The sequence below is a fragment of the Myotis daubentonii genome, chromosome 16 (assembly GCF_963259705.1).
Source record: "Myotis daubentonii chromosome 16, mMyoDau2.1, whole genome shotgun sequence".
Taxonomy (NCBI): Eukaryota; Metazoa; Chordata; class Mammalia; order Chiroptera; family Vespertilionidae; genus Myotis; species Myotis daubentonii.
The window spans coordinates 52,572,078-52,593,137 of NC_081855.1; the positions used below are offsets into that span (position 1 = coordinate 52,572,078).

Genomic DNA, 21,060 nt, shown 5'->3' on the forward strand with positions numbered 1-21,060 from the left:
CTGCACCGACGTTCTAACCACTGAGCACCACCGGCTAGGCAGCAATGCGAACTCATGAATGACTTGGGCTTCTCGGGAAGGCCTAGCTGGGCAGCTATTGCCAGACTGCTTCCTGCCTACTTCCCCAGCAGCTTGCACTAAGCCAGCAGGTATGGAGGTAAGACAAGTGGGTCTCTGTCCCTTGACACCCAAGGGAATTGAACTGCTACAACGAGCCTGTCTGCCTGTCGAGGAAGGACGGCGAAAGCCCACAGACAAGCCTCGTGTTCCAACTGCAGGAAACCTCCTCCAGAGGCTCCCCTCCGTCGTTCTGTGTTGAACCTGAGACGCCGAGAAGGACCCCCTTGCTCCACTGAGAAGACACCCAAATCACTAAATGCTCACACAAACACATCATCTGCACCACAGGGAAGGTAGACAGGTCTAGCTTTAATTCCTTCTTGCAAAGGCAAGCCATCCATTCACTGTGGACACGGAGAGTACAGACCTGCTTGGCCCTGCACTTGGGCCAAGGCTGACAGGGATAGGCATCTAGGAAGTATTTCCGTCCATGCGTATGGCGGTTACAGAGTGAACGAAACGAACAGGACTCGTGCCGCATGGGGCCCAGCCCATGGCCGGGTGTGTGTGTCATCGGCACGCCCCGGAGGAAGAGGGTCCGCCATAAATTCCATCAGCGCTGGTAGCTGGACGGTCCATAAAGAAGTCCCCAGCTCCGGTGTGGACCCCAACGGCCACCTGAGAGGAGAGGGTCTCGCAGCTGACTGTTCCTCTGGCTCAACAGAAGACAGCTGGAGTAAACAACAGGGCTCATTTTCTGCTCCTCCAGATGTCCGATCGTGTGTGATCCCAGCCAAGACGGTTGGGCATGGAGAACGGCAGCCTTCACAATCCAGCTCCCCCGCCGGAGTCCCTGCCAACGTCCCCGAGAGCCCGAGGAACGTCCCTGCATGGATGAGCATCCCTCCGGAACCCGTGCGGCCAGGCCCGAACAGACGAGAAGGAAGACTCCTCCAAGGCTGGGCGCATAGCGGCACACACGTGTCTTGAGAAGGAGCCGGAACAAAAAACGCAGATCCTGTTTGACCTAAGTGTAGTTAACGATTCACTCTGTATCCGCTAGAAGATGATGGAGCAAACAAGAATCGCTGCACAGCAGGCGTGGGGGGGGGGGGGGCAGAAAGGGGGTGGCAGAAAGCCCTGGGGTTCCTGGGGGGGGGGGTGGGCAGCCTTCAGAGCCGCGGCCGCAGAGGAAGGGTTTTCCATAAGAAGGAGAAGCAAGGTCTGGGATACTGGTGTCTTCTCCGTAGGTTGCCCCAGCAACGATGCGTCCCCCAGCGCATGCAGGTCATCACATCCCCTATTCCTCAGAGCGAGGGTCTTTGCTTTCTCCTCAAATGTCTTCTCAAATCCAGAACCTTCTGTATGTATTCTCCAAAATAAGACTTCTCCATCCAATGCAGAGTGCCTGCCTCTTCAGAGCTGGTTGCAGCTGAGTCGGGACCTCCAGGAGGCTCCCTGGTGGGCGGTGAGGGTGAGGAAGGGCGGCCCTTTGCCAGCCCTGCTTCCCAGGCCTGTGGAGCAAAACACATTGGAGTGAGAATCTGGCGTTAGCCCCTCCTACAGATGGCTTTCAACAGTGAGCGTCACTTTCCTACTTTCCTCCCTAACAGTCTAGCTGCTGAGAAGAGGAGACGCTGCTTCTAAAAGCAGGATTTTCGTTAAGGGGGGGGGGGGGCTATTTATCCATCTCAAGCAACTCCCTGTACACTGAGCCACCACTGGGAGCCTTGCACACAAATCCCACCACTACACCCATAGCTGATTTATTTTAAAAAATAAGTTAAACACCACTGAACCCAGCCAGCCCAGAGGAAGTGGAAAATTCTGTTTTCAGCAGGTCACTGTGATATGTCTGCGAGATGTGGGCGTGTGGAGATATTAGATCACCCACTTTACAAACGGGGAAACTGAGGCACCGAGGGTGCCAATGTTCTCAGTAGAGGATGACAAGGGTCTGGTCCCTAATCCTAATGTTCCCTTCAGCAGGCACCTCTCTGCTCTCGCAAGCCCCTTAACAATTAATTAGGAAACCACCCAGAGTGGGTAAGGGGTCCCTCTGAGGAAATGTGAAGGCATGGTTTAACACGTTTCTACTTCCCTAATGCCAATGGCAGATACACAGAGATGGCCCGGCCGGCCTGGCTCGGTGGCTGAGCATCAACCTAAGAACCAGGAGACCAGAGTTTCCATCCCGGTCAGGGCACATGCCTGGGTTGCAGGCTCAATCCCCAGTAGAGAGTGTGCAGGAAACAACCAATCAATGATTCTCTCTCATCATTGATGTTTCTCTCTCTCCCTCTCCCTCTCTGAAATCAATAAAATTATATTTTAAAAAAAAGAATTGTGGGGCTGTCTTACGGTCCCTATTAGGATGGACACCCCTGGAAGGAGCAAGAGTCTGCATATTAGAGTCACCTACCCAAAGAAAGCCAGCCAACATGCCCATGCAGAGGTGTCTGGGCGCTCCAGGTGGCTCTCTGATTGGTGGCCAGGGGGACATCGCACGTCTTCGCCCAGATGTTGCCTGGGCCTTCCAGACGCTCTCTTTCATTTGGGCCCGAAAGCACCCCCAACACCCCCAAAGTGGTGCTAACGTTCCTCTGGTCCCCTTCCCTCCCGGGCAGCGGCCCTCTCCCCTGGCTCCCACGGGGCCCAGGGCCGGGAGAAGCCCTTCTTGCCCCGGGAGACGCACACAGCTCACAGCTCGCCAATTAATTGGCAGCCGCCAGGTGAATCACACAGGGACTTCCTTCTTGTTGCCCGGCAACCGCATGCACTTGGCAGTGGGACGTTAAACACAGAGGGGAATGTTGGGAGGGACTTGCAAAATAAAATGAAAAGCAAAACATACAACACCCCAGACTCATCCCGGCATGGCCAACCCAGCCCGGGGGGGTGGGGGGCGGGGGAGCGGCATTGGGGAGTGGGGTGGAGACGAGGGAATCGGCCCAGCAGAGGAAAATGAGGTTAGAACATGACCAGTCTAAGCAGAGCCCAACTCTCCCTCCCCCACCCCCCCCCACCCAAACCCTCTGGGTGCATGTTTATATGTGGCCAAAGACACGCCTCTGTTAGCCTGGAGAAAGGCAACGGGGGGCCCACGGATTAACAGACGCCGAGGGAGTTGGAAGATTACCTAGAAACACGCAGCCCAGAGGGTTTACGAGGCTGGCTGAGGGCACGTATCTGCTGTTTTCGCGTCTCCGCTGGGCACCACTGCCCAGGCTAAGTCACTCTGCCACCTCTAGGGCAGGAACGCCTTCTCCCAATCCTTTTCCCCTCAAATGTGTTTGTGTCTGTTGCTATGGCCACTGGGAGCTGTGCCCTTCAGACCCTGTCTCTGGCCTCTCTGAAAACCCCGGGACAGATGTGAAATGTATGCATGTTCTGTGCTGGGGACAGCCCACGGAACAAGGGCTGGGGACAAGGAGAGGGAGGCCAGTGGCAAGGGGGCCACTGCGGTAGGCTGAATATTAGCCCCCCAAAGACAACCAGGCCTTGATCCCTGCGACCTTGAACGTAGGCTACCTCTGACAGCAAAAGGGACTGTGCGGGTGTGAGCGAGGGCTCAGGGGCTGCAGGGATTACCCTGGATTACCCGGGGGGCCCACATGTAATCACAAACCTTCATAAGAAAGAGGGAGGCAGTCCTAGCTGGTTTGGCTCAGTGGATGGAGCGTCGACCTATGGACTGAAGGGTCCCAAGTTCGATTCTGGTCAAGGGCATATACCTCGGTTGCAGGCATTGTCAATCCCCGGAACCGGGACCAGGCCCTGCAACCAGTAGATATGCCTCTCCCCCTTCCTTCCACTCTCTCTAAAAATCAATGGAAAAATATCCTCGGGTGAGGATTAACAAAAAAAAATAAATAAATATACATTTCCTATTTTTTAAAAAAAAGAAAGAGGGAGGGAGGGAGGCAGAGCAAGACCTGACCCAGAGCTAGTGGGACCCAGGGCAGGAATCACGAGGCAAGGTGACCAGGAGGCTCCAGAGCGGGAAAAGGCAAGGAAGTGAACTCTTCCCGGGAGACACTGGAAGGAGCCAGCCCTGCGGATGCCTTGACCTTAGCCCCGTGGAACTGGCGCCCAGAACCATAGAAGAATAGATATGAGTCGCTTTACACCCCTAAATTCATGGTAATTCTACAGCAGCCATGGGACTCTACTGCTGTGCATCAGGGCTCACGGGGCCGCTGTGCCCCACAGGTCTGTGGAAGAGGGTGTCACCGCAAGCACAGAGGCAGCAATGGGCTGAGGCTGGCCAGGAGGGGCGAGGTCCAGAACGCGGCTTAGGAAGGTCCGACAGACACCCTACGAGGGCAAAGGGCGGGTCTCTGAGACCAACTGAGGCAAGAAGCGGCCCAGGCTCTCAAGGGGTTTTGAAATTGTTTTCATGTGTGACTGTAACTTGGCTCCATCTCTGAAAGCTTCTGTTTCATCATCTGCAAAATGGAGATAATATCTGCCTTGCAGAGCTTTTAGGATTAAGGGAGATGCCGTATGAAAAGCGCATGGCACAGGGCAGATGCCCAATAAATTACCACTCTGAGGAGGATTCTGTCGGTGGTTACTTACGCCAATATTTGTTCTCCCCTTTCTACTTAGGAACAGATTTCTGTTTTCTGATTTCTGGCGGACACACTGAGGCCCAGAGTCAAAAGACTATGTTTCCCAGCCTCCCTTGCAGCTAGCTATGGCCACGTGACTAAGATCTGGTCAAGGAGACGTAAGCAAGTGCTGTGGGACTTCTGGGAAGGCTGTTCAAAAGGTGTTTGGAAAGAGCCCGATGGTTACCTCTCTGCCTGTCCTGCCTTCCGCCTTCAGCGAGGACGTGATGGCTGGTGCCCCAGCAGCCGTCTTGGACTACGAGGGACGCTGAACATGGGAGTCCTGTGGGAAGGTAATTTAATAGGAAGAGGGAAGCCGGGTCCCAAAAAGCTGAACTGCTACACCAGCCTTGGATGGCCTTTCCCTGGATTTCTGCTATGTGAGCAAGAATGCTCTTGTGTCCTAATAGTGAAGTCACAATTACTGTAGAGTTTTCTAGTAACCACGGTGGATGCCCTATATCACAGATCTAGAAAAGGGAATCCATCTAGAGGAATGCTTCTCCAAGTGTAGTCCACCTTCAGCAGCACCTGGGAACGCGTTAGAGATGCAAGTTCTCAGGCCCCGCCCCAGACTCACTGCCTCGGACACGCGGAGAGCCGCTGCGCATGGCAGACACTGCTCCCAGCGGGGGAAGCAGGAACATACCTGAACCTGACTCTGGGGAGGACACAGGTGCTCCCAAGCAGAAACTGTCACCAGCACGGCTGGGGCAGGCTTGGGAATGGACAGGTAGCTGCCAGGTGGGGTGACTGGATGGAGCAGGATTCCTGGTGGCTGTGTCACCTTACTTCCCATCAGAACAGGGTGGACACTTCCCTGCCTCCCATGAATAACCACACAGAGCCTCTGTTTCCTGCCCTCGTAAACCGAGAGCACCGGGAGCCGGCTCCCACGAGCTGCTGCACACATGAGCTCATGCAAGCCAGAGCTCTGCCTTCGTGAAGGCGGGGACACGGCAGCGGCCTGTTTAGAAACGGGAGCACCAACTCTCCCTCCAGTCGGTAAACTCCCCAGGCGCTGAAACCAGAATCCACCCACAGGGCTGCGCCCTGAGCAAAGACAGGCTTCCCATACTTTTAACGGAGCCTGGAAGTCAGCTCTGCGCGGCGTTCGTAGCTGGGCCGGAGCATGAAGGGAGGAATAAATGAAGCGAGAACCTGGGAATGAGGAGAGAAGGAGAGCTGAGCAGGGTGTTGCTCTGGCTCCGGGAAAAGGCAGATGAAGTCACCTGTGAATTCTCTCTCCTGCTGGGACCCGCTCTTGCCTTCGCCATTGCATTCCCAGCCTGCCCTGCTGAAAGGCTGAGCCAAGCTTCTCCTGGCCCCCTGTGACCCAAACCATTAAGTCAAGGCTGTCACTGGGGGGAGGCAGGGGGAGGGGGAGGAAAAGAGGCGAAGAAGAGGAGGGAGAGGAAGAAAAAGAGGAGGAAGGGAAGGTGAGAAAGAAAGAGGAGAGAAAGAAGAGATGGAGGGCAGGAGGAGAGGAAGGCAGAGGGGCTGGAGGACAGAGGAGAGAGAAGCCTGCAGGGTAAACCGAGTCCTCGCAGCACCCCTCCCTCTCTCAGCTCCAACTGGGGAGATGGGGAACAGGTATGAGTCCGTAACCCACATGGAAAAGGCCAGGTCCCAGGGACCTCTGGGAGGCTAAGGCCCTGTGGGATGGAACCCACCGGCATCTTCCCACTGAAGGCAGCGGACTGGAGCAGGTAGGAGTGACCCCATTGCTCTCTATCAGTGGTACCCAAGAGACAAGGAAGCAGGTCCCAGTTCTGTTCCTGGGGACTTCTGTTCCCGGCCACAAATTAGACCAAACAAGGGAAGACTTGGCTTCTGGCATCGGCCAGCTCCAAGCTTCCACCTTCCTCTCCCCACCCCACCGCCCCTCCCCCTGGGTCCAAATACAGCTCCCACTTGACTGAAACCCCTGGCTCCCTCCAGCCTGCAACCCTCCTGCGTAGATGTCCTGACTCTGGCAGATGTGTTAAAAAATAAACCTCATGAAGCTTCCAGATGTGCTGTATGCACGGCGTTGTTTCTCGGCTCCTGTCTCCAGAGGCCCATGTGTGATGTCCAGCATCCTGACGGCCCAGATGGGACAGGAGGCGGCCAAGGGGCATTGCCTGGGGTCGACGGGAAAGGGGCCCTTCCTCCAGGACCACACTCACCCACCCGCCCATCGACTCCCCCCTGCAAAGATGCGACCTTCTTCTTCCCCTGGGTTCTCCCACCATCCCCCACACCCTGTTTCTTCCCCTCTTATAGGTCCGATACACATCCTTGGCATGTGTACCACGTCAAGCAAAAGACCTCCGAAAGGCTGCAAAGAAGTGAGTCTGAGATTCCCAAAGGGGAACCCTCCAGGCTGTGCCTTCTCTGAGCCCTCCCTTAAACTCCGTGGACAAACGGCCTTTGTGACACAAAGTCAGGGACAAGATGACACAGAGCGCCCCTTCGACGTACGACGTTGAGTGACCATGTCAGGAGCTGGACCAGCCAGAGCGAGGGAATAGAGTCTGTGACTTGCCAAGCCCGCCCCTACCCCCCGGGGCTGGTGGCCTCTGGCCCACAGAGAGGTAACTGCCAACGGGCAGCCTTGTGCACACACAGCCACACACGCACCCTGCCCAGCGCGCACCCACCTGAGGGCCCAGGACTCTTTGCACAAGGTGACGCCCGGCCCCTTTGATGCTCGCCGGATGTGCTCCCATTGGGTGAGAACCAGACCTCAATAAAGCCCGGCACCATCAAGAGGCCGGTGGTTTGCGATTGCCCGGCCTGTTATCTCCGGGGCCCTGGGTGGGGCTGCTTTGCGGTTCTCCACTGAAAAGCATTCACTTCTAGGCGGATCAAAGCCCCTTCCGCATCGGCCGGCCTGGATCCCTTGTTTGTATCTGCAGGAGACTGTTCCTACCGATGGACTTTCAAGATAATAGGGACCCTAGTCCCAGACTCCCTCTGCCCTCTCCTTACCACGCAACGCGTCCCTCAGAGGCCACCCAATGGCCATTCACAAGGCCCTTCTCTTCTCTTTCTCCGGGTGAAGAGAAGATGTTAAGTTTCTGTTTAACACTGGAAATGGGGGGCTGGCCAGAGAGCGTGCCAGGCCTGCTCCCAGCAACCACGGGTGGACCAGGGGGACCGAGAGACACCAACTCGGAGACCAGTGCCGGCGAGGGGACTCCAGAGAGGAGGGCATCTACTACACTTTTTTCTCAGGAGGGATGAACAGACAGATCTCTGCCTGATCCCTGCAGTCCTGTCTACTGTCTACCCAGATGCCTAAGGGCCTGTCAGCCCACAGTGAGGACAGAGCAGGCCCGAGTTGCCTGGATCTGGGGCACCCAGAAAGCCTGCCCATAAATACCGGGGAGAAGAGCACATGCACTCAAGGACTGTGGGTGCCGCAGGCTTCGGGGGCCTCCTGAGGGTTCCTCCGCTCCACCAAGGTCTGTCGGGGCCCGTGGAGGCGTGCTATGGCTGCCGCGGTTTTCTTCTCTGTGTTCAGAGTACCTAGTGTAGTGTCTGGTCCTGAGGAGGCACATGGATGGATGGATGGATGGATGGATAGATGGGTGGATGGATGAATAGATGGATGGATGGACAGCTGGATGGACAAACGAGTAAATGAACCAGCATAGGCTGGTTATCTCACAAGTGTGGGAGGGAGGCGGGACATAGATACTCATTCTTACTGATGGGAAAACACCTTAGCTTAATGATATGCAGTCAGATCAAGGTTCAAATCCCGGAACCTGGGCAAGCTGCCTCTCTCACCCCTCTGTAAAACAGGCAAAACAGGGATGCAGACTCCATCGTAGGGCCGTCGTGAGGCCTGCGCTAAATACTAAAGGCTCCTAAGTGGTATTTGTCATCATCACTGCGTTTCCCTAGAGCACCGCTCTATTAACAGATCCAGGGCCCACTTCCGAGGAAGGACGGACATGGAGCCACTGCCTTGGTTACTCTCCTGGCACCGACAGACCACGCCTACGGAGTAAAACACCCCCCGGGTCCACCTTCCACTGATGCTTTTTTTCCCCTTTTTTAATCAATAAGGTTGTTCCTAGTATTTAGATGAACCTTAACTCGATTCCCTCCACATTCCCTCAACCACTCCTACAAAGTCTGAGAACTCCCCGCGTGGGGAGGAGGCGATGAGGCCCGGAGTCTCACCACCTACCACCGGCCGCTAAAGGAGCCCCACCATGAGCAAGGCAGTTCCCCGGGGACCGCGCCCAGAAGCTGGCGTCTGGCTTTGTTGGCATTTAACGCTGAAATGCACAGATACCCTTTGCCTTCAACTCCATTGTCGTTCCCTTGCTTCTCATCCTTCTAACTGTGTCCCCTCTGCCTCGAACCCCTGGCTCTCCTGTCTGTCTCACTCCCGTTACAGGCCCTATAGCCTGAAGAGCCAGGCGAGGCCATCCCAAGAGGAAGGGATGCTTGCAGGGCTCGGCCTGGACTGCCCGGCCCCGGGCCCAGCCCCAGCCCCAGCCCCGGCCCGGTCGGCCTGCACGTGGCGCGGGTGCCAAGGGGACGAGGGAAGCTGGGCCTCAGCACCCTCCGGTCACGACGGGGCCAGGCTGTTACTCAAGGCTGCAGCTGGGCTCTGGGAGGCCCCGGGAGGTCAGGCAGTGAGTTCACGGGACAGGCCACCCACACGGCACATCAGGATCATCAGGACGGCTGGACCGTCCCCGGGGCCAGCGCGGCGCTGGCCCTTGGCCCTGACTCGGAACACTCCACCATATGGCCTCCCTCGGGGAGGATGCGAGGAGGAAAAGAAATAAGCCGGGACCGGCAGGAGCCTGGCCTCCCTCCGGGTGCCAGGGACCCTTCCCGGACTCGCGGGAGGGCGGCTGGCACTGTCCCCGGCAGGTGTCAGTAAAAGACATGGGCGACTCCGACAGCCACGGTCCCAGATGAGGTCAGGTCTCCCTCTCTGCGGCCCCCAGATGTTCCCAGGGTTTTTGATCTGCACTTCAAATACGCTGGACCTTGGGTTACTTCACACTCTTCTAATTAAAGGCCCCAACCGGATTTTCACGTTTGCAGGGAGAGCTCTGACCAACGTGTAGGCAGCCAGAGAGGAAGAGAAGGGATCTCTGTTGTTCTCTCTCCTTCTCCCCTCCACCCCACACACCCCGGCTTCTCACTCTCCTTCCCTCTAAAAGTATAAAAGCGGGGGGGGGGGGGGGGGGTGCTGTGTTGCAAACAAAATCCTGGCTGCCTTGGCCTCCAGGGCCCCAGAGCCGGCCTGTGTTCTGTTGAAAGCTTTTCTCTTTTCTCTGGTCCCATGGACACCGGTCCCCGTCCGCCCTGGTCGGTCGGGGCAGGGGTGGGGGTGGAGGGGAGCTGGGTGAGGCTCTGGGAATTGAGAAGAAAGAGGCCAAGACCAGATTCTCCGGCACAGCTGCCAAGACAAGAGCCCGAGCGCCTGGCCTGGGCGGAAGGCAGCCTTCCCAGGTGCCTGGGCGTGCTGGGACTTGCTGGGAACCAGAGCCCTGGCTGGCAGACGGGGTGGACAATGGGCCCAGAATTCACAGGGGCAGCCGGGGGGGGTGGGGCGGGGGGAGGTTTCAGGGAATCACATAAATTAAAGACAGAAAGGATGTCAGGCCACCTTCACTTCCTTCCTCCCCTAATGGGAATTATCTCATTAGCCCCGAGCTTCCTCGAGGCTGACTTTAAATGATTCCTGTAATGGGGATCTCGATCCATTGCCTGCCCCCCTCCCGCCCCCATCCCATGTGACTACGCAGGGCTCTTAAAGGGACAGTAGCAAAAAGATGCCAGTTCCATCTACTTAACATTTCACACCACTGTGGTATCGCCCTTTCACCCTTTATTTCCACTGATGGGAACTTACTGGGAGAAAATCGGCATGCACGTGGCGACAGGTTCAATCACAATCCCATCCAAAAAAAAAAAAAGGAAGAGAAAAGAGAGTCAGTAAATGTTACCTTATGTGGCAAAAGGGACTTGATGGGTGGGATTAAATGAAGGATCGTTCAAAAATAATAATTTTTTTATTGATTTTTAGAGAGAAAGGAAGGGAGAGGGGGTGAGAGATAAAAACATTGACTGGCTACATCCTGCATGTCCCCGACTGGGAATTGAGACCAAAACCGAGGCAAGTGTCCTGACCGGGAATTGAACCGGTGACCTTTTGGTGCATGGAATGATGTTCAATCAGCTGAGCCACCCTGGCCAGGCTAAACTAAGGCTCTCAACATGGGGAGAGTGTCCTGGATTATCCAGATGGGCCCTAAATATAATCACAAGTGTCCCTATAAGAGGGCGGAGGAGGGAGATTCGCCCACAGAGAAGATCGTGGTGTGACCTCGAGTGCAGCAGCTGCAACAAGGCAGGCCCACAGCCTCCGGAAGCCGGAGCGGCCGGGAATGACCCTCCCCGGACCTCCAGAAGGAACCCGCTCTGTCCACAATGGATCTTAGCCCCCAGGTCATTTTAGGGGCTAAAACCAGGTTTCATTCCGATTCCAGGCTTCCAGAACTTCATGACAGTGAGCCTGTGTTACTGTAAACCGAACGGTGATCGTTTGTGATAGCAGCCCCATACGCTAGTACTGACTGTCATCAGAGCCTTAGTTCACAACGACAACAACAAAAATTGGGGAAAAAAATCAAAGAACTGCTAAAAAAAAGAACTATGTCACAGAACCATAAGGAAATACTAAGCAACCACAGAAATACTGAAAAAAAATTAATTTTAAAAAAAGATGACTTGTCCTACAACTGAGCATGGGTCCTGACTATTTCCCTTGCCTTTTTTGATATTTTTCTGATGGTACGCCTCTTGTAACGACTTCTGTCATCATATGTCGCATAAGTATTTGCAGGGTGGTGAGCGGGGTAAGGACTTCTGATCCCTTTCTAGAAACAGAGAAGCAGACACTGCAGACAGTTTAGTGGAGACAGATCAAACGGACAGAGAAGCCAGGGTTGGCACCTTTCTGGGCTCCGAAGATGTCGCGTTTCCCGGCCAAAGGGTCCTCTCTCCTCTGTCCACACCTCAGCCGGGCAGCACTAGCCTCGGCCTCTGCCTTCACAAGGCCTCTCCTCTGCGTCTGCTTCCCCTCCTCTCCGCTTCTGAGGACTTGCCATGGGATCCTGAACTAACTCCATCTGCAAGGACGCTTTTCCTAAAGGAGGCCACACCTGAGGTTCCAGGTGGACACAGGTTCTGGGGTGCCACTAGAATTCAGTCCATGAAAGGTGGCTCCCCCCGCCCCTCCAAGTTCCAGCAACTTCACAAAGTCTCCTTTGATCTTTCTAGGTCCCAGAGAGCAATCCCTTCTGGAAGTTTCCAGAGGCAGACAGAGTCTCCCTACAAGAATGAACTTCCCAACCATTAAGAGTTGCCAACGTGTTAGACTGGGTGACCTCTGGAGAGATCAAGTCTCCATCACTGAAGGGTGGGAGCAGGAGACACCCATCTGGAAAGACTGGGGGGAGGCCCTGGGTCTAGGTGGGAGATGGGATTGGCTCGTCAAAAAGAGTTTGGTTTTACGACTATGAGCAAGGACTACGCCCAGTCGACTTAGCGAGGCCTGGGCATAGAAGAGGCACCACACGCATGCTCACTGCCCCATCGGGACACCCCTTACATCTCAACATGCCTCCCTTCGATGAATGCACAGAACACTACAAGGAAAAAATAAGCCAGGGCTCGGACGCGTGGTACGCTCAGTGATGGTGTGTCCAGAACCTTCTTCGCATCCTGAGCCACGGGAGATGATCTGACACACCTACGGGCCCCTCCCTCCTTGGATGGCAAGAAGGTGACCCTCCAGAACAAATCACATGACAGGAGACGCCTAACTCAGTGCCCCACGATGATGTCGACTGAGAGAGGGACTCGGAGCCGCCAGCATGTCTGCATGGGCAGCCGAGGGTCCCTCGGGGAAAACCCAAGCGATGAGGCCCTGGGATCTATTTTGGCTCCTGCCCGGCCCACCGGGAAAGGCAGAGAGAGAAGGCAGAGCAGCCATTCTGGGCCGCAGCCGAGGCGGCTGCCTGTGCAGGCTGGGGCCCAGACAAAGCACACCCACCGGGCGGTGACTTATCGGCTGTGGGAGGCCCGAGAAGCTCTTAAGCCACAGGTGGGCGCCCGTAAAGCCACCTCCGGGAGGAGCACAGACCTCAGGCCCCGCTTGCTGCTAATCACCCTAAGCACCCCGGGGTTTCAACCCCGATCTGGGTGGCCCTTCCCACTCCCGGAGCCTCCTCACGTGCCCCGTGATCTCAGCTGGCCTCCCACAAACCCTGCCGAGTAAGCGGGGCCAGTGTCCTCACTCCCACTTCACAGACGGGAGACGCGGGCGGCTCGAGGACTTGCTGAGGGCCACCCAGGGAGTAGGCGTCCCAGTGGCCAGTCCAGTGCTCCTCCCGCAGACCAGCCGGCACACGCTGCCCCGCCCGCTCTGTGCCCGCGAGCACTTCAGGGCTTTTCCTAGGTGTAAGCAAGGACCAGGGGGTAGCGCCCCCGCTGGGCGCTGGGCATCCTTGTGGCCACTGGGGAGCCTGACCTGCTAAATCACCCACCTCTTCCTGTCCAGTCAGCCTCCCTCCCCTGCTCGGCAGCTGGGAGTGGAAGGGCATGGGCTGGGTGGACAGGGCTTGTGCCCAGGCTGGGCCTTCCCCCCAAAGCGGCGAAGCTTGCCTTCTGGGGTCTGGGGGGGAAGCCACCCCTGGGTGTTTCCCAAGGAAGAGGGCAGAGCAGAGCTGATGGGAATACACAGCTCACCCCAGCCGGCCCCAGGCTTCCCAGCGAGCCCACAGAGGCCCTCGGCGCTGGGCCCGCGGCTCTCAGCTGCCCGCAGCGGCCTCGGGAGTGGGTGGTGAGTGCCAGGGAAGATGGAGCAACTCTCCCCTCCTCCAGCCCCAGGTCAGTGGGGCAGGAGTTCACGTTGCCCAGGTCAGAGGGCTCCGTGGGAGGCGGACCGACAGGGCCCCAAGGCATTCCCTGCAGACCTGATTGAGCCCCAGGAACCAGCACCTGGAGGGGGCGTGTGGGGCGGGGCGGGCAGGGCCAGCTCATCCTCGGCCCACTCCTGGAATGCCCAGGTTCGGCTGATCTGGCAGCTCGGGTTTCCCCTCCCCAAGCCGTTTTTCTGTCCCCTTCCGCATGCCCTGCACCCTCCAGGGGCACCCGGGAGACACTGTACCGCCAGGAGCACCGTGGGCTCCGCTGCGTCTGGGTCAGGCCCGAGAGGAGCCACGGCCGGCGGTGGAGGGTGTGCAGGCGGCGGAGAGCCGGGCTGCCCGCAGCGATCTAGGCCAGCGTCCGGTTCCCATGACATGCTCACTGGCGGCGTTAATAACTAACCGCGGCCCAGACAGGTGCTGGCGGCCCGGCCTCGGAGTTCTTGCTTAGGGTTGAAAGTGAGTCACTTCCCTGTTACAGTTTGCTGCAGGCTGAGTCACCCACGGGGAGGCTGGCCCTCTCACACCCGCTGGTTCGCACAGATGACATTCACATCCCTGCCTCCGACCACCCAGTTTCCAGGTCAGCTGGGCCCAGAGGAACCGACCCTCACGGTGTAGACCCAACGGCACCCCCGGTACCCCCGTGACCCAGCCTCTGCCTCTCCCCCTAACCACCCCCTCCTTCAACTGAGACAGTGAGTCACTGTCCCAAGAGGAATCTGGAGAGATGTGCGAGGGGAGAAAAGGGGAGAGGGAGGTGGAAAGAGAGAGAGAGACAGAGAGACAGAGAGACAGAGACAGAGAGAGACAGAGAGAGAGACTGTGTCACCTTTTAAATTTACCCTAAAGAAACAGAGCTCTCACACCTTCACAACCCCCTGTTTGGACACAAAGACTAGAAGTGGAAAGTTCCAGATCTGATGAGCCAAAGGACACAACTGTGGGGCAATAGTCCACTTCATCACTCCGGGGAAGGACGGAGGCCGACAGTGGGTAAACTGAGTCCCATGCTTCCCTACTCCCGGTGTCAGGTGAGAGGCAGGACTGCCACCAGGCCAGAGGACGCCCATGGTAGCCCTGGGGCACAGCTCTCAGGATGAGTCCCTCCGACAGGTGAACATCACCTGGGAACAGAGGCTCCTGGCCCCCTGGGGGACCCTTCTTCCCCACTCACTCCTGATCTCCTTTACACACTGTTCTCATTCCAAAGAGAGATGAAGAGAGAGAGAAAGGACACAGGGCCCTCAACACCAGGAGGAGGAATCCTCGCTGAAACGGTGTGGGGGTTTACTCTTCTTTTTCATCCTCAGCAAGTGTCTCCCGCTCCCCGGTGTCTAAGCCAGACGATAAACAGGGATGACATCACGGGGGCCGGCACCGCGGTCTCCCGCCGGGCCGAGACTGACAGGTGGAGAAGAGATGACACTGTTTCCACCCTCGGAAGATGAAAACCGAGGAGGACAGATGTCAGCAGAGGCTGGCGCTGGGCGTGGCGGGAAACCTGACACGCTGCCAGCCGTTGGCCCTTTGGGTGAACTCGGCTTGTCTAGATGGGGTGATGGGAGCGCCTCGCCCCCGCGCCTCGCCCCCGCACCCCGCCCAGGCTGCCTTTGTCTACTCCCCCATCTCTCGGGTGTGTATCACCCCTGGGGCTCAGGAAGCCAGGGCTTGGGCTGGATGAGCTCCATGGAGCCCCCGGACGTTCCGAGCTGAAGGTTGATGTCCGCTCGCGGTGGCCGGGGCTCTGGCTGGACCCTCGCGGAGTGCCAGGGCCCTTCCTGCCACGCACATCTTTGCACATCGCCTCTGAGCGTGCGGCCAGCCCAACGGCATCGATGGCACCCGGGGTGCAGATGCCAGAAGGGAGAGCCCACCCCCAGGGGCCGGCTCAAGAAACCCAATGAGTCACCAGGCCTGACCAGTGGCCACGATGTCCCAGGGTGCAGTGGGAGGCTGGGGACAGCGCCGCTGCAGGGACATGAGCCCGGTGACTCACACCTGCATCCGAGGGGACGTTCCGTCTGCGAGGCCTCTGGACAGCTCTGCTCCCATTCCCGGGTGAGGTCATCGCCCCCGCTGCTCAGAACTGGGACTCGCCACTGTCTCCTCCCAGGGCCCCGGCGGCCGCTTCACTCCCAACTATGGCTATGGCCGCAGTCATCATTTTAGCCACAGCCCCTCTCCCTCCCGCCACGACACATGACGGATGGGCCCGGGGAAAGCGTGTTTCCGTAAAGACAGCTCTTCCTCCCCATGACCTCATGCAGGCGCCCCGGGCGCAAGGCCGAGACCGTGACTGACCTTTGGATGGAAGGATGTGAAATCAACGCAAGCTGGTTGTGTTAATAGCACTGATGACGACCACTGCTAGGTGGACCCGGCCGTCAGGCCACCTTTGGGCTCCCTCTCCCGGGGCCGTGGGTCGGGAGGTAAAAGAGAGCAAGGCGCTGGGTAGGGAAGTGTCCCCAGTGGAGCCCATGGCCAGGAGCTCGGCCCAGTTATTGGGAAATACACTCAAATGTGGGAGAAGCACCAGGAAGGGACTCCGCTCTGCCCGCTGTCTTTCTCCGAGCGTTTCCTACCGAGCAGGTCATGGGCAGAAGGCGGCCCTGGCCACAGTCCTCCGCTAGCGCGTGGGCATATGCGTGAGAGACGGAGAAATCCCCCAAACTTGGGCACTGGGTGCTCCCTGACGGTGCCCGCACCGTTGCCTGGAAATCCCCTGGGAGTCACTCATTAACTCCCCTCCCCCGCACAGGGCCTGTCAGTCACCCAGCCCAGACAGCAGGGTCAGACTCGTGTCAGCAACCGCCTCTCCTCGGCGGGCCCATCCTCCCACCAGGTAACCCACGCGGTGTCTGAGCACCGAGTCTGTCCAAGACCCTAAAACGAGCAGTGAGAAAGGACGGGGTCACAGAAACCCAAGCAACAGACAACAAGGCCCGTCCCCCTCCCCGCCCGCTCTCCAGGCACCGGCTGGGGCAGCGAACCCCACAGGGCAGGCGGAGGCCCACAGGTGAGGTGTGCGGGGTGCAGGAGCGGCCGGTGCCACGGGTCCTGTGGTTGTGGGGATTTCTGAGACGCTGAGGCGCACAGATGGTAACATGGGGGGAGGGGAGAGCACAGAGGCAGGCGCAGAAGTGTTCCAGGCTCGGGAGTGGGATGCACAGCAGGTGAGCTGGGCCGAAGGGACTCACACTGGCGTGGGAAGAGGTGGCGACAGGACAGAGCGCCCAGTGAGACTCGGTCACTGAGACAGCAGAGAGAGGTGGTAGGTTTCGGGGGGGCGTTGTTTCTAAGCAGAAAGTGACATGAGTTTGAGACAGAGGCTGTGAGCACACAGCTACCAGTACTTTGGTTAAGAAAGACTGAACTGCATGGGGGGAGCCTTGGTGGGCATCCCAGCTGGTGCTGCAAGAGTCAAGACCAAGGCGGGGGTGGGGGTGGGGGCAGGGGTTGTCGCTGGGAGAAGAGGGGGATCGAATCAGAAAACAGCTGTGGAGTAACTGCCAGGACTCTGTGTTCTTGTGGATGGAGGACTGAACACCACCAGCCACCTTCCTTCAAACGATCCACGTGGAATCAGGCAAACAAGGGAGGGAATCAGAGAGAGACACGGCGTCTGTTCCGATCTAGACAAGTTGTGTTACCACATTCAACTCACAGCCTCCCCTGACCACAGGGAACTAACACCCCATCTTACAGATGAGAAAACCGAGGCTTAGGAATTTACCAACGTCATATCCAGACGAATAAGAAAAACACCACCACCCCGACATCTGCTGCACGCCTACTATGTCCCAGGCACTGTGCCAGGCTCTTCTCAAGTCACAACACGGCAGGGTTTTCATTATTATCCCCATTTTACATATGTGGACCCCAAAGTCCAGAGAAGTCAAGGTCACCAGTCTGTAGCCACCCAGGGAGGAAACAGTGGAAGTAGGATTTGAACCCAGGTCTTCGAGGTTCACCCTCTTTGCCCATGTGCTGGGTCAACACTGGAAAACTGGCCACATACCCTGCCCAGTTCTAGAGCCCTGCTTTGCAGCACATAGCACCCCCTCGCCCAGGCTCCGTAGGAGAAACAGACGCTTTGCTGCCTCCAAACATGCCCACGTACGTGGCTGGACTGACGTGTACCCAGGAGCCAGACTCCCAGCCAGAAGGGTGACTGCTGGGGATGGTGGGGCCTCGACAGCTGTGGGCAGGTCCAGCCCTTGCTGTCAGGGAGTGGCCCTGTGCCCAAACCACGCTTATTAGGACCAGACCTCAGTCCGCCGAGCTCCAAAAGCACTGAGGTCCCCTCTAATCCCATAGTTGGTCTCTGAGCTCTTCAAGGTCAGCAGGCGCAATCCACCTTTCTCTGTTTCCTAGACCTGCAGGCTTCAAGCCACCCACCTGATGGCTCTCCCTGCATAACGCGAGACCTCCACGCCCTGCTTCAGACCCCGCGTACAAAGACCAGGGCAGCCAGAACACGCATCATCACTCGGAATGGACAGAGAACACAGCGTGAACCCTGGCTCCCTCATTAAATAACTCCACGACCTTGGGCCATGGACTGTACCTTGGTTTTCTCATCTGTAGACTGGGTACAACGTGAGCGACCTGTGAGAGGTGACAAGTTCCTCTATGTAAGAGCCCCGAGAACACAGCCTGGCTAGGATGGATCACGCTGACTTAAGCTGAGCCTCGACCTTCTCCGACATCTCCTGCCTGCCGGACTCTGCCCCGGGCTGCACGCAGGTAGGGTGGGGATGTCAGGGCGGGGGATTCTGCTGCAGAAAGAACATAACCCCCGAAGCGAGGACGGCAGCAGGGCAGCGGCGCTGCTCTCGTTACCTGGTGTGCTCTGGGCCACCTTCATCCCCGTCCTTTCTTGGTTCGGAGCACCTGCCCCGGTTGGCCACCAACCTCTGATGTCACCTGGAAAGAGAAGGAAAGCGTGACCTCAGGGAACAGGGATCATGAAAGTCATGTTCCAACTTAAAGCATCGGAGGAGTGGACTCTGAGGGTCACACGGCCTCCCACGGACGCAGGAGGTTACAGCTGCCGATTCTCTGGTACAGAAAACACACAAACACCACTGATTGAGAATAAAGGAGAAGTCCAGTTCCCATGTCAGCTGTGGACATGGCCACCGAAGGCTGCTTTCAAGAAATACAGGGTTTCCACCCGAATGAACTAGACCTAGAACAACCCTAATAAACTAGACCCAGAATAACTAAGGTGTAAATGGGTATTACACTGGATAGTGATTTCTTTCAAGTTATAACAAAACTTAAATTCACGAGGGACCTTGGCTACAAAATCATCTCTGGCCACAGTTCTGAGTTGTTCTGTTTTTATGGAGTCTTTTATTCCGAGGCAGCTACTGTGATACGATTCTGATTTTCTCTATGTTCTGATCTTATGGCGCCTAAATTCATTAAATGGGGTAACACCTGGAGGGCGTCGAGCTCTGTGCCTGACCCCTACCCTGCACCCAGCACATATCGGCTATGCTTTTGTTAACGCTGCTCCTTTACACGGGTTTCTCGAGAGCAAGGCTACGCCACGCCATCCGCGTGACTCCCGAGAAGATGCGGGGAGCGATCAGCGTAGTTGCTGTTCCTGCTAAAATATTTAATCTTTAAATCCGACCTCTCCCCAACCCAATTCAGACACCAGGAAGGGTCGCATTTCAAAAGGTGTTTAAAGATAATGGCCCCCGTCTCAGCTTCCCCATCATTAGGCTCAAAGAAATCACTCTGGACCCTTCGTTTGGCAAATGAAGACAGAGAGAAGAAAGAGAACGGGGAAAGACAACACCATCAGATTTGAAACAGAAAACGCGTAACCTTCACTCACAAGAGGAAGGATTGTTTGGGTGGCGTTTTGTTCTTTCACTGGGTGCACACACATCACCCGGGGCGGGGATCACCCGCCCCGGGTTTCTAGAGTTCCTGAGGACAGGGCCGGCTGGCACTCTGGGCCACCCCATCCATCAACTCCGGCCCCCTCTCCGCCAATCCCAGGGACACATGTCGGCTGGGTCAGTTTCCTCTGCCACACCCACGGACTGACCCCAGAACCGACCTCAAATGCCACGCAGGGTTCTGGACTGCAGGGCAAAGATCTCAACAATTATATTGTATTTTATTTAAATATATTTTATTGATTTCAGAGAGGAAGGGAGAGGGAGAGAGAGATAGAAACATCAATGATGAGAATCATGGATTGGCTGCCTCCTGCACACCCCACACTGGGGATCGAACCCACAACCTGGGCATACACCCTGACCGGGAATCAAACCGTGACCTCCTGGTTCATAGGTCGATGCTCAACTACTGAGCCATGCCGGCCGGGCCTCCACAATTTTAGCTCCGATGAACCGTGCAACACTTGGGACCTACCTAGACCACTTGCAAATGCTAGAAAACGCCTCCAAAAGAAGCAAGGAAAACCACAAGATACTCTCCGAGTCCAACAGCACCGACACCAGGATGGAGTCCCATTCCTGCTGCCACTCCCAGACCCAACCCACATCCCGTGTACTAGGTGCAAAGCATTCGATAAACTCTGTGATTGCAGCCTTACCCTCCCGGGGGCGATAGGAAATTTAACACAAGTCCATCTAAACTCACCCAGCCACCAGGACTTCCCAACCCACCAATCGGTAGCAGACCCTGGGGATGGGATGGGTGGGGACTGGCAGGGGCTTCTGTCAATCCTATGATGGGGGGAAGACAGGAGGGGAGCCAGGGTTCAGACTTGGCTACTCACTGAAGTCGCCATCCCCTTCCCCCAGGCAGATGGAAAGTCCTCCTGAAGCCTGGGTCCCAGCCCCAAGGGTTCTGAGCTCTGGGCTGACGCTCTAGCCCCTGAGCCAACGGCCAGGGCAAGAATGTTCTCATTGTCGAACCTCAGAGTGAAGGCAGGGGAGGGTGGGTGGGAAGAGATCAACCAGTGAACTTGTATGCACATATGCATAACCCATGGACACAGACGGTGGGGTGGTGAGGGCCTGGGGGGAGGGGGGACGGGAGCGGGCTGGAGGAGGTTAATGGGGGGAAAAGGAGGACCTACGTAATACTTTCAACAATAACGATTAAAAAAAAAAAAAAAGAATGTTCTCATTTCTTCCATAATCAGAAGGAATAAAGTGACTGTCACAGAAGTGCCTGTATAGCGATGAATGCAGCCTGGATGAGATTCACCCTTCTACCCCTGTAGCCATAAAATATACCTTTAACATCATGTGTTATGGGGGCGGGGGCTCGTGAAGACAAAGCCATCCAAGGTCAAAGGCATGACCATTCATCCCTGAACTTGCCAACGACTTCCTGTCTCTGACCTCACCAGCCTTCATTCAGACTTTGGTGAATGTCCCGGCTGACCCCCTATACCCACCCGTGTTCCTTCTGGGAGACCCCTGCCCCAGCCCGAAGGC

At 56.8% G+C, this 21,060-nt stretch overlaps 1 long non-coding RNA gene across 1 annotated transcript in view; it reads right to left on the reverse strand.

Annotated features, from left to right (window-relative positions):
- Positions 1–409: 409 nt before the first annotated feature.
- LOC132219038 (uncharacterized) overlaps positions 410–21,060 on the reverse strand; it is a 115,366-nt gene continuing 94,715 nt past the window's right edge. Inside the window, exons 2-3 of the long non-coding RNA XR_009449357.1 lie at positions 18,470–18,553; positions 410–1,574 (exon numbers count right to left, since the gene is read on the reverse strand). This is a non-coding gene — a long non-coding RNA (uncharacterized LOC132219038). The remainder of the gene's footprint in view (positions 1,575–18,469; positions 18,554–21,060) is intronic.